This window comes from Ursus arctos, unplaced genomic scaffold, assembly GCF_023065955.2.
Source record: "Ursus arctos isolate Adak ecotype North America unplaced genomic scaffold, UrsArc2.0 scaffold_19, whole genome shotgun sequence".
NCBI lineage: Eukaryota > Metazoa > Chordata > Mammalia > Carnivora > Ursidae > Ursus > Ursus arctos.
In genome coordinates this window covers 26,676,612-26,688,665 of record NW_026622863.1, presented here as the reverse complement: position 1 = coordinate 26,688,665, position 12,054 = coordinate 26,676,612, and the positions used below count along the sequence as shown (strand labels likewise).

Genomic DNA, 12,054 nt, shown 5'->3' with positions numbered 1-12,054 from the left:
GCATTTCTCATTTCAATCATATTATCTTAAATCTTGCCCTTTTCATACAAAAGTGTTAGTTAATGCTGACTCAACAAGTTCGGCAACTGTGGTTTTTTTTTCACTTTTGGACCCTTCAAACTTTGACAAGAGATTGTTCTAGTAACCAAAACTCATGCCAAATTAAGTGTTTTGTGTTATTCCTTCAGTGAAAGGAAAAAAAAAACCTTACATGTATTTTCAAGATAAAAATGAATGCCCTCACAGATATAAAATTTTCTATACAAAAAGGCAAATGGAAAAATCCTAATACTTTCTGACAAAGATACAATTTTAAAAACGTATAAGCCAAGAAATATGAGAGCTGAGATAAATCTATATGTTCTCTTAATTTTAAATTAGTTGTTACCTTAAATCTTTTTTTTTTTTTTTAAGATTTTATTTATTTATTCGACAGAGAGAGAGACAGCCAGAGAGAGAGGGAACACAAGCAGGGGGAGTGGGAGAGGAAGAAGCAGGCTCATAGCGGAGGAGCCTGATGTGGGGCTCGATCCCAGAACGCCGGGATCCCGCCCTGAGCCGAAGGCAGATGCCTAACCGCTGTGCCACCCAGGCGCCCCTGTTACCTTAAATCTTAACCTGCATGAAAGGAACTGAATAAAAGTAACAAACGTATGAAGATGTCAAAATCAAGAACTGAAAACAATCCATAAAGCTAAGAATGAATGAATTTTAAGGACCAAAAATAGCTAAACAAGTGGTTGCAGTTTACAGAAAGGTAAAGTAATAGTTTTAGATTCTCTGAAGCTAAGTCTGGGTAAGAGTTTTAAAGTTCTGCTATCAATTAAGCCCTGCTTTTACACAAAATTTTTAAATCCTCATCAAACACAAATAAGGGGATTAAGCATTTTGAAAATCTGTTGTGGTATGTAGTTTCCTAATTCATTTTTTTTAATTAAAAATAATCTTTTGGAAAATACTCATTCAACTTTTTCAATATAGAGTTTTTGTAAATCACAAAAAACTTGGGGGCACCTGGGTGGCTCAGTTGGTTAATCGGCTGCCTTTGGCTCAGGTCATGATCTCAGGGTCCTGAGATAAGAGCCCAACATCGGGCTTCCTGCTCAGTGGGGATTCCGCTTCTCCCTCTGCTGCTGCTGCTCCCCCTGCTTGCGCTCTCTCACTCATGTGCACTCTCTCTCAAATAAACAAAATCTTTAAAATAATAATAATAATAAACCACAAAAACTTGGGAGGCACCTGGCTGGCAGAGTCAGCTGAGGATCCAACTCTTGGTTTCAGCTCAGGTTATGATCTCTGGGTGGTGAGATTGGGCTCCACACTCGGAGCAGAAACTGCTTGAGACTCACTTTCCCTCTGCCCCTCCCACCTGCTCTCCAGCTTTTTCTCTTGCACACACACTCGCACTCTCCCTCTCTTCTATTAAATAAATAAATCACAAAAAACTGGAACTTTTGTTTTTGTACATCACTAATTTCAAGACTACTTTTTAAAATAAATAAGGGGTGAAATATCACCAAGGTACTGCTGACAATTTTTGTACTTTATAGTTTCACTCTAAAATTCACTATCAAGGGGCATCTGGCTGGCTCAGTTGGTAGAGCATTCCACTCTTGATCTCAGAGTTTTAAGTTCAAGCCCCAAGTTAGGGGTAGAGTTCACTAAAAAAATAAAATAAAATAAAATTCACCCTCAAATCTAGAACTGGTAAAAGTTAAACAGATCAAAGAACAAGCAACTGCTCCCAAAAGAGAATTAACTGAAGTTTCCTAAACAATGTTTCTTTCAAGTATAATCCCACAACCTTAGACACAGTAGACATTAAAGTATGTGATCAATCAACAGTGCACTAAACAGCACTTTGCTTATAATTTGTAAGGCAAAAGGACACTCTCCAGTTGAATGCAAACCACCTAAGAATGAAAACGTTTAACTACCAATACGTTACACCACAAAATGAACGGAGTTAAATAACACCTATCTGATAGCTCTTCCCATAACCTTGTTTTTAAAAATGTAAATCAGAAAAAAAAACATAATTCAGAAATGGAACATTTCAGTAACAACTAAAAGAGGATACTTAGTAAATGAGTAAGCATTCCATAGATGTTCAGGGGTTTGATAGTTCCTTTCATCAAAAGAGAAACACCCTATCTTGAGAGTAAATACACAAATACTAACAAAATTTTGAAGTCTCTTTAAAACAAATAACAAGAACACTATTTACAATGAAAACATTCAGTCTCCTACTGAGTCATCATGTGACCAGTACAGGAATTTATCTACCTGATGATAAAAATAATGCACTTAGAGATGGATTAGAAGTATTAAAAGGTTTGATCCAAGTTCAAGTTATAAATTTTTTTCACTTTCCCCTTCATCCCTCTACAACGAGTCCATTAAGATACAAATTTAAATTTCAGCAGTCATTAGGCTATAATCTCAAATAAGTTATTTCTCTTTCGCAGATTTAAAAACCCAGGCTGAGATGAAATAGAGGTGATTCAATCATACTTGCCTAACTTGAAATGTAGGAAATAATCAGTGAATTACTGCGAAATACTTTTTATTCAAGCATGCCATACTGCAAACATACTTTAAGAACAGCATGGAAGTGGTGAGATTACAGACACCTGGAGAGTATTTTTAAACCAAAAATTAAGGTGTATAGTCTGACAAGTATGGAGAAGAGTGGAAGGGAATATTCAAAATTCAACTAACCCCCAAGAAATACAACACACGAAGTCAACCCAACTATTTTTTAGAATCAGTCAGCAAAGATCATTACCGCACAAAACACCTGCAAGTTAAGATCACTAAGAAATCCTCGCTCCTCTTTTCTGTTAACTAATTCCTACAGTAGCCAAAAAAGTTACTTCCCTTTCTGCCGACGTCGGATTAAGATCCTTCCTTCTCAGGCAATTTTCATGCCCAGGAATATATAAGATCAGGACAAACACGTAAGTATCAATAAGCACCAAAAAGCCAAGTGTTCAGCACAGGAAGGCAATTCACAAATGAGAAAACGTTTGACAGCTTCCTCCCTACCCCTCCCCCAAAGCCATTTAATCAGCTTTACAAACATTTACTGCAGAAGTATACTCTGAGCGAGTGGTTCGATGGACCTCCATCAAACCCTCACAGGGAAACGTAAGTAATCGTCCCGACTCTTTCAGACAGTCAGAAGATAGGGAGAATTATTAGAAACTGACGTCCGCAAGATCAAGAGTTTGAGAGAAGGGTAAGCAATGCACTCGCAGGTGAGTTAGGGAGTAAGGGAGGGACCCTGAAAATTAGGAAATAAGTTGGGTGGTTGGAAGGTGAGAGAGAGAGACGAGGCCGATGTCCGGTTCTGAGAGGACGGCACTGCAAGGCAAACAGCGATTAACTGAGCATTTGGAAGAGCTAAAGAGAGTTCTACGAAAGACCTGACTCGAGTACAAGATACAAGAACGCTGATACGTGGCTCAGAGAAGACACGCGGGGGTGGGACCCGCCCCGCTAAACCCAGGCTCCCTGAATGAGCCCTCAAGAGGATCGAAGCCCGAGAAAGTCAATGGGTCCAAAGGAGGCCCGCACCGACCGGGCAACGCCACAGCACAGAACGCAGCCGCGCCCGGAGCCTCCTGGTCCGAGGCCTCGGGTCGGCCCTCAAGAAGTCGGAGCAGCCCCTGGGGCTCCGGGCCCCTCCTGGGCCAGCCTCTGTCCTCTCTTCTCACCCCCCAAAACCTAGGACCGGACCCCTGGGATTGTCAGGAAGCTTCCGGCCCAGCGCTCCCGGCAGGCGCGGGGCAAAAGAAGCAATGTGTTCTTAGCGCCGCGAGTGACACTCACCGGCCCGAAACCTCGAATGAAACCAGCAGCTCCGGGGGCGGCGGCAGCAGTGGCAGCAGGAACCGAACATCCAAAATGGCGGCTCCCTCAGCCTCACCACCGCTACTGCAGGCGGAAGGATCCTTTTATGAAGGAGGGAGTTTTTAACTAACTTCACAGAGTATCGCAGAAACTTTGGTCTCTATCTTCCTCTGCTTGTCGATTCCGTGTTCCCTGGCTGCAACTTCTTGTGCACCCCCTCTCCTATTATCCAAGAACTCGGACCCCGCCGAGGACTATTTGCCAAGGAGGAGGTGACTGCTCCTAGCAGAGCGACGCAAAGCGTAGCAAGGTACGGGGCTGTCACTGATGACGCGAGACGCTGCTGCCGAGTCACCGCTGCGAAGAGTCTGAGAGAGTAAGATCCGGCTGACCCTGGAAGCCTCCGAACATTGGTTCCGCTTGCGGGGGAGGAGCAGGCTGGGCTACCAGGAAGTGGCGGGGCCACCTGAAGAGGGCGGGGCTATCAAGGTAGCTGAGGAAGTGGGCGAGGCGAGGCAGGTGGGGGCGGGGACCTGATACACAAATATCCCAAACTGTTTCCTTTCGTTGTTTGAGACCTCAGCTTTCTCCGGAACATGCTCCAAGTGGTCTCGCATTCTAGAGATTAGATTAGAGAATGATACAGAAGAATGGATTCCAAACCCGGTATCATTGCTCAACCTCCTGCATTGGACAAGTCATTTAAACTCTCAGGGCCTCGGTTTCCTCATATGTAAAAACAAAAGATTTGGAGTAGTGAGGTTAAAACCCTTCCCGAGTGGGCATTCTGACTGTGTCTCCATCAGTTAAAGACCTGAGCCAAAGACAGTCTACCCAGACCGTTCTGGCTTGATAAATAATTACTAACACCTGACACAAGTTCTTTTCCACGTGAACGGTAAAGAGGGTCATGATACCTTGGCCCATTTAAGGGAAAGGTGACCTGCCTAAACTAAAATCCTTCAGGTAGATGGCAGTAAAGTAGTCCCGAAAATGAATAAAGCGTAGCATCTGGCTAGATACCAAAAAGAACTGAATTAACCATAAATCTTGAGTTTAGGACCTGTCATAGACAGGCGGTTACACTTTTTTCCTTAGACAGGCACTTTCATACAGGGATTTCAAACCTTTTTCCAAAAATTGAATTGAGAAGGGGCTCCTGGGTGGCTCAGTCAGTTAAGCGTCTGCCTTCCAGTCATGATCCTGGGGTCCTGGGGTCCATCCCTGCATGGGCTCCCTGCTCAGCAGGGAGTTTGCTTCTCCCTCTGTCTTTCCCCACTGCTTGTGTTCTCTCTCAAATAAATAAATAAAATCTTAAAAAAAAAAATTGAATTGAGGAGGTCAACCTGCACAATTTTACTCCTGAACTACCAGGACTTACCAAGTGACTGGAAACAAAGCCCCGGGGCGTGATAATAGTAATTATCATTTTTTATTAAGTATTGATACCACATTGTTTATAAAACCTTCTTCCTTGTGTAATCTAATTTGACCTTCCCACCAACTTCCTAAATCAGACTAGACAAGCATAACTTAACTTAGTTTTACAAATAAGGGGAGTGAGGGGCGCCTGGGTGGCTCAGTCGGTTTAGTGTCTGCCTTCAGCTCAGGTCATGATCTCAGGGTCCTGGGATAGAGCCCTGCTCAGCCCGGAGCCTGCTTCTCCCTCTCCCTCTGCCTGCCTGCAGCTCCCACTGCTTGTGCTCTCTCTCTCTCTCTCTCTGTGTCAAATAAATAAATAAATAAAATCCTAAAAAAAAAAAAAAGGAGACTGAGGCTCACAGAAACTGTTACTTACTGAAAGACCTTCCCTCTTTCCTCCCACATTGGGATTCTGCTATATGGTGCCACCTCCTGAATTAGAAAAGAGTACACACCTACACACCCGCACTCCCACACTCAAGGTGGAATCAGCCCAAATGGTCTGAAGAACAGAATGCTTATGGAATTCAGTTGCCTCATACCCCCAATGCACTACTGTACAGTGCAGTCTTGGATCATGCATCTAGTCAGTAGTAGCATAAAACTAGAACGTGGTGATGTCATAACCCATATTCCTCTGAAATATAGCTAGGCATGAACACATGTTAAGAACTATTTGCGGGGGGCTGCACCTGGGTGGCTTAGTGGGTTGAGCGTCTGCCTTTGGCTCAGGTCATGATCCTAGGGTCCTGGGATCGAGCCCTGAGTCCAGCTCCCTGCTCAGCAGGACCCTGCTCCTACCTCTCCCTCTGCCCCTCTGCTCATGCTCTCTCTGGCAAATAAATAAATAAATAAATAAATAAATAAATAAATAAATAAAATCTTAAAAAAAAACAGTTTGGGGCTCCCTTGAAAATAAGAAGTTTGAAGGTTGCAAAGCAGTTTAAGTATTTTTTTAAGATTTTATTTATTTGACAGAGAGACAGCCAGCGAGAGAGGGAACACAAGCAGGGGGAGTGGGAGAGGAAGAAGCAGGCTCCCAGAGGAGCAGGGAGCCCAATGCAGGGCTCGATCCCAGGACCCTGGGATCACGCCCTGAGCCGAAGGCAGACGCTCAACAACTGAGCCACCCAGGCGCCCCAGCAGTTAAGGTATTTTGTTTGCAAACTCACAAATTTGCTTAGAGGTTGAATTTAAGTGTTTCCCACTGCAAACCACAAAAAAAAAAAAAAAATAAACTGTCTTCCTAAGAAAGAGGAAGGAGCTTTTCTAGGACCATACCAAGTGGCAGAGCATTAAAGAGAATATGGCAGACATTATAAAATGTAAACCTCCTCCATGTATCTTTTTACTTATATTTATCTTCATAATTAGCAAACTCCTCCTCCAATGCAACTGAAAAATAGAAGAAATTGACCCAGTATAGAGCATGGTCATCATTATCCTAAGAGCTTTGGTTTCTGTGGTTAGCCATTAAAATTTAGGAAGACTTACTGCCCATCTAGTCAAGCATAATCCTCAGTTTCAGATAGATTACAGCACATCAATAAAATAGAATGCTATGCTGCCAATAAAAATGAAGCCATAGCTCTATATTATCATGGTATGACAGATTAGAAAAGAACCTTACAAAATGGCATTATAATAATATTGTAAAAAGTGTATATATACACAGAAAAAAGTGGAAGGATAAAACTAAAATGTGAAAATGGTTACCTTCGGATGGTGGGATTATAGAAGATTTTTACTTTATTATGTTTTGTTTTTGCAATGAGCATACTGTACTTTTTTGGGGGGAAAAAGACATTTTGAAAAAAAGTTCTATAAGACAATGCAGTTTTACAGATCCAAATGCTAAAGGAGATCTTTGTTTTTATTTATTTATTTTAAAGTTTATTTAGTTTATTAGTAAAACTCTACACCCAATGTGGGGCTGGAACTCACGACCCTGAGATCCAGAGTCACATGCTCTTCTGACTGAGCCAGCCAGAAACCCCAGATTTTTGTTTTTATACAGCAACATCCTGAAAGAATTAACAAAACTTATAGGAAGAAAAAATGGCTGGGAGAAAAGATAATTTTTTATAGTTTTGTTTATTACTGATAACTCATATGTCCAATTTAACAAATAATAACAACGAAAAACCAAAAACAAAACCAAAGAGGCATCAGCCAGGAGTCAAACCATTTGCATGCCAGTCCTGACTGGGTTACTAACTTCATGCTCTAAGCAAGGTGCTTCACATCTCTGGGCCTGTTACTTCAGCTGTCCAATGTGTATTTATGAGTAGCCTTGTTCCAAAATGGATTCAAAGTGGCTTATTATCCCGAGGGATCAAATGTGTGAAAGCACTTTGAAAAATATCAAGGATCATTGGAATGTAAGGATTAATACTTTTTGTGCCACCAAACAATTCAGCTAGACCATTTATTGATTGTCCACTACAAGTAACAGTAGTGCATTGTATCTTAAAATTCACAAAAGTGTTTTTATATACATTGATTCATTTGCTTCTCACCCATCATGAGCTTGTAAACCATAGAGGCATCATACCATAGCAGTTAAAAGTGTTGGTTTCTGGTGCTAGACTGCTGGGGTTTGTTGTTGTTGTTTTAAGATTTTATTTATTTATTTATCTGAGAGAGAAAGAGAGAGAGCATGAGCAGGGGGAGCAGCAGAGGGAGAGGGAGAAGCAGACTCCACACCGAGCAGGGAGCCTGACGCAGGGCTCTATCCTAAGACCCCAGGACCATGACCCTAGCTGAAGGCAGACGCCCAACCAGCTGAGCCACCCAGGTGTCCCAACTGCCTGGGTTTAAAATGCTGCTCTTCCTCTCTTTGTTGTGTGACCTGTAGCAAGTTACTTAACATCTCTGAGGATTTCTGAACCTCAGTGTACCCATCTATAAAATGGCATTAATAATAGTAGTCGCATTGGCGTCTTAAAGCTGGTGTCATTATCAAATGAGCCTATACACTTAAAGTACTTAGAACAGTGGAGACATATAGTAAGGGCTCAATAAATATGAGGTCTTTTTAGCATAAATCTCATCTAAACTTCAGTGTAGATCTCAGGGAAGAAGCATGGCAGGGACGCTCTGCCTGCTTGGTGTACGTCCTGCCTATGTAAGAGCTCACTGCAAAACAAATGCCGAATGCCATTTTCGTTTTTTTTTTTTTTTTAGAAGTGAAAATCTTCAGATTTCCTTTGGTTAGCAAAAACAAGTACTAATGTAGGTCATTCATAAAGGTGAAGGGGTCTAATGTGACCTTTTGAAAAGTGAGGGGGTAACTGTATATATCTTTTAGTCCATATAGCAAACATTTAATAAATGTACTGCCTCAGTCTTTCCACTACACCACCCTGCCCTGGGTGCACAGAATATGTAATAGACATTTCAAAAGCAACTGTTATACCTTCCTTAATCTCATTATGGAAAACTGGATTTTAAAAAAATCCTCAAACACAAAAATATCAGTGATATTATCACTCAGCAGATAAATCCTACTCCTAAAAGAGGCAGAAAAATGAGAGGTCACTGGGTGCCAGAGCAGTGAAAGAGGTATTTTGGAAGACATGGCATGTCAGCTGGAATCTGTGGTAACGGGGCCAGGGTGGGGTGACCTTCTTTTTTGGGCTTAGATGCAGTGGGGTTCTTAAATGACTCAGTATCAACAGCTGAAGGCATATGATCTTTACAGCAGATAGGGAAAGCTCTCCCTGCAGAAATGTGGTGAGCGTCTTTCACAAGGAACCCTTCCTACATCTTCACGTGCCAGAGACCTCAGCCAAGAAAGGAGAGTGAAGGAGATACAACCCTGTAGGAAATACAGTGACAGTGACGTGAGTCAAAGAGGCAGCTCCACTTGTTTGAGTCACCCAAATCTATAAATAAGCCTGAAAGTCAGAGAGAAATAAGTCCCTTTGTTGTTTATGTAATGTGTTCACAAAAAGCATTTTACAATTCTCTTAAGCATGGTCCCTACTCACAGTTTATCCTGGTTTGAGAAAAGGGTTTAGGAATTAATCTTTCAGTTGTGACAAAAGAGCTAGAAATGATGTAAAAATTGAAACTCTAAGGGCCAACTCCATATGCTCTTTGACCTCCTACCAAGGCCATTAGGAAATCTACTATATGTTCCTTCAAAGCCCATAGGATACGAGACTCAGCCAAGCTCCTTCTTAGCTTTAGAGATTTTTTTAAAGAGGCAGTCCAGAGTGCCACTCAAGATGCTTTATGTCACAGTATTTTCTTTTTTGTAGAGTACTTATGCTTGGCTTGTAAATGATTCTATATTATGTTGGCACTTTTGGAGTGAAAACTCTCACCAGATATGAGACTGCAACCAATTGTAACCTCAACTTGAGGAAATAGTGCCATTCTCTAGTTTAGGGAAGACAAAACTGTGACCACCAGAGAGGGCTGCACTATCCAGAAATACAGCAGGGCTTCTGACTCATTTCCTACTCAAGTAATTTTAGTTCCTTAATATGGGCACCATCATTTGCCTAGAAGAGTCCATGGTAAATTGGTTTTGTTTTCCTTTAAGTGCATAGCTCTACCCTTACTCCTCTAAAATCAGACAGATCTACAATTTGCTTTAAAATTAGCTTGGGAAGGGGCACCTGGATGGCTCAGCCAGTTGAGCATCTGACTCTTTTTTTTTCTTCCGTGAGCATCTTTTTTTTTTTTCCTTCCGTGAGCATCTGACTCTTTTTTTTTTTTCCTTCTGTGAGCATCTGACTCTTGATCTCAGCTCAAGTCTTGCTCTCATGATCTTGGGTTTGATCTCACGGTTGTGGGTTCAAGCCCCTGGGTTAGGCTCCATGCTGGGTGTGGAGCCTACTTTAAATAAAATGAAATAAAAATAAAATAAAATTAGCCTGGGAAGTCCAAGAAGTGTTGGAACATATACAGTAACTGATGCAGCAATTTCCTTGTACCCAGTTGAGGAAACACCAAAATCCTCCACCAAACTGCTTACACATTCTAGAGGATGAGCTAGGACTCAAACAAGTGCCAGAGTGAGGCGCTATACTCCATGGGAGAGGCAGCCAGCTTGCTGTGCAAGTAGGTCCCTGGCTTTAGATTTGGAAGATCCTCCCTCTGACCCCATATTCTTTGAATAAACATGCTTTTTATGAGGAGGGGGAAATCCTTCAGTGAAACATTCAAGAATAAACTGGTTTTTTTAAAGAGAGAAGTTGGTTTACAGTTACCACTTTGTCACCTGCAAAAGGGGCAATACAAACTCTCCTAGACACGTAAATTAGGATTCTGAATAAAGATTTTGCATAACCAATAGTTGCATTTAAAAATTAATTTGGGGGGCTCGCCTGGATGGCTCAGTCGGTTGAGCGACCGACTCTTGATTTCAGCTCAGGTCATGACCTCAGAGTCGTGAGATGGAGCCCTGCATGGGTCAGACTCCTCTTCGGCAGGGAGTCTGCTTGTCCCTCTCCCTCTGGTCCTCCCTACCTTCCCCCCGCCCCCGGCTTGCTCGCTCTCTCTCACTCTCTCTCTAAAATAAATAAATAAATAAATAAATAAATAAATAAATAAATAAAATTTTAAGGGATTTTTAAAAAAGATTTTATTTGTTTATTTGACAGAGAGAGAGAGCACAAGTAGGGGGAGCAGCAGGCAGAGGGAGAGGGAGAAGCAGGCTCCCCGGGAGCCCGACGTGGGGCTCGACGTGGGGCTCAATCCCAGGACCCCGGGATCATGACCTGAGCTGAAGGCAGACGCTTAACTATTGAGCCACCCAGGTGCCCCAATAAATAATATTTTTTTAAAAATTAATTTGGGGGTGCCTAGGTGGCTCAGTCAGTTGAGTGTGCGACTCTTGGTTTTGGCTCAGGTCACGATCTCATGCGTCGTCGGATTGAGCCCAAATCGGGTTCCGAGCTCAGCAAGTGATCTGCTTCTTCCTCTCCTTCTGCCCCTCTCTCCGCTCATGCTCTCTCCTTCTCTCTCAAATGAATAAATAAATCTTTAATGAAATAAAATAAAATAAAAATTAATTTGGGGTGCCTGGGTGGCTCAGTCAGTTAAGCATCTGCTTTCAGCTCAGTCATGATCGCGGAGTACTGGGATCGAGCCCCATACTGGGCTCCCTGCTCAGTGGGGAGTCTGCTTCTCCCTCTTTCTCTGCCCTTACCACTGTGCTCTCTCTCTCTCTAATTTAAATAAATAAATAAATAAATAAATAAATAAATAAATACAAATTAATTTGGGAGCACCTGGGTCCACTGACTTCGGCTCAGGTCATGATCTCAGGGTCTTGGGATCAAGCCCTGTGCCGGGCTCCCTGCTCAGTGGGGAATCTGCTTCTCCTCCTCCCCCTCCCTCTGCCCCTCCACCCCCCACTCATACGCTGACATGCTGTCTCAAAAAAGTAAATAAAATCTTTCAAAAAATTAATCTGGCATGTTGCTGTGAACCCAAAACTGCTCTAAAACATAAAGGCTATTAAAAAGAAAAACAGAGGTGCCTGTGTGGTTCAGTTGGTTAAGCATCCAACACTTGATCTCAGCTCAAAGTGAGTTGGAGCCCCCCACTGGGCATGGAGCCTGCTAAAAACAAAAAGAAAAACAGTTGTACAAGAAACAATCTGACCATCTTGTTTTCTCAGCCTCTCCTTTATCCAATCTCATAGAGTCACTAATATTTAGCCCACTGTAACTTAGCAAATAATAGAAACTGAAAAGGAAACTAATATTTATTGAGCAGCTATTAAGTGCTAAGGAGCTTTACATACATTATTTCCTTTAA

The 12,054-nt window shown here is 42.2% G+C and overlaps 1 protein-coding gene across 1 annotated transcript in view; it reads right to left on the bottom strand.

Moving 5' to 3' along the window:
• The window catches only part of AP1G1 (adaptor related protein complex 1 subunit gamma 1), a 71,773-nt gene extending 67,855 nt beyond the window's left edge, over nt 1-3,918 (bottom strand). Inside the window, exon 1 of the mRNA XM_026495159.4 lies at nt 3,835-3,918. The gene's annotated coding sequence lies outside the window, so the exon portion shown is untranslated. The remainder of the gene's footprint in view (nt 1-3,834) is intronic.
• Between the last annotated feature and the right edge of the window lie 8,136 nt (nt 3,919-12,054).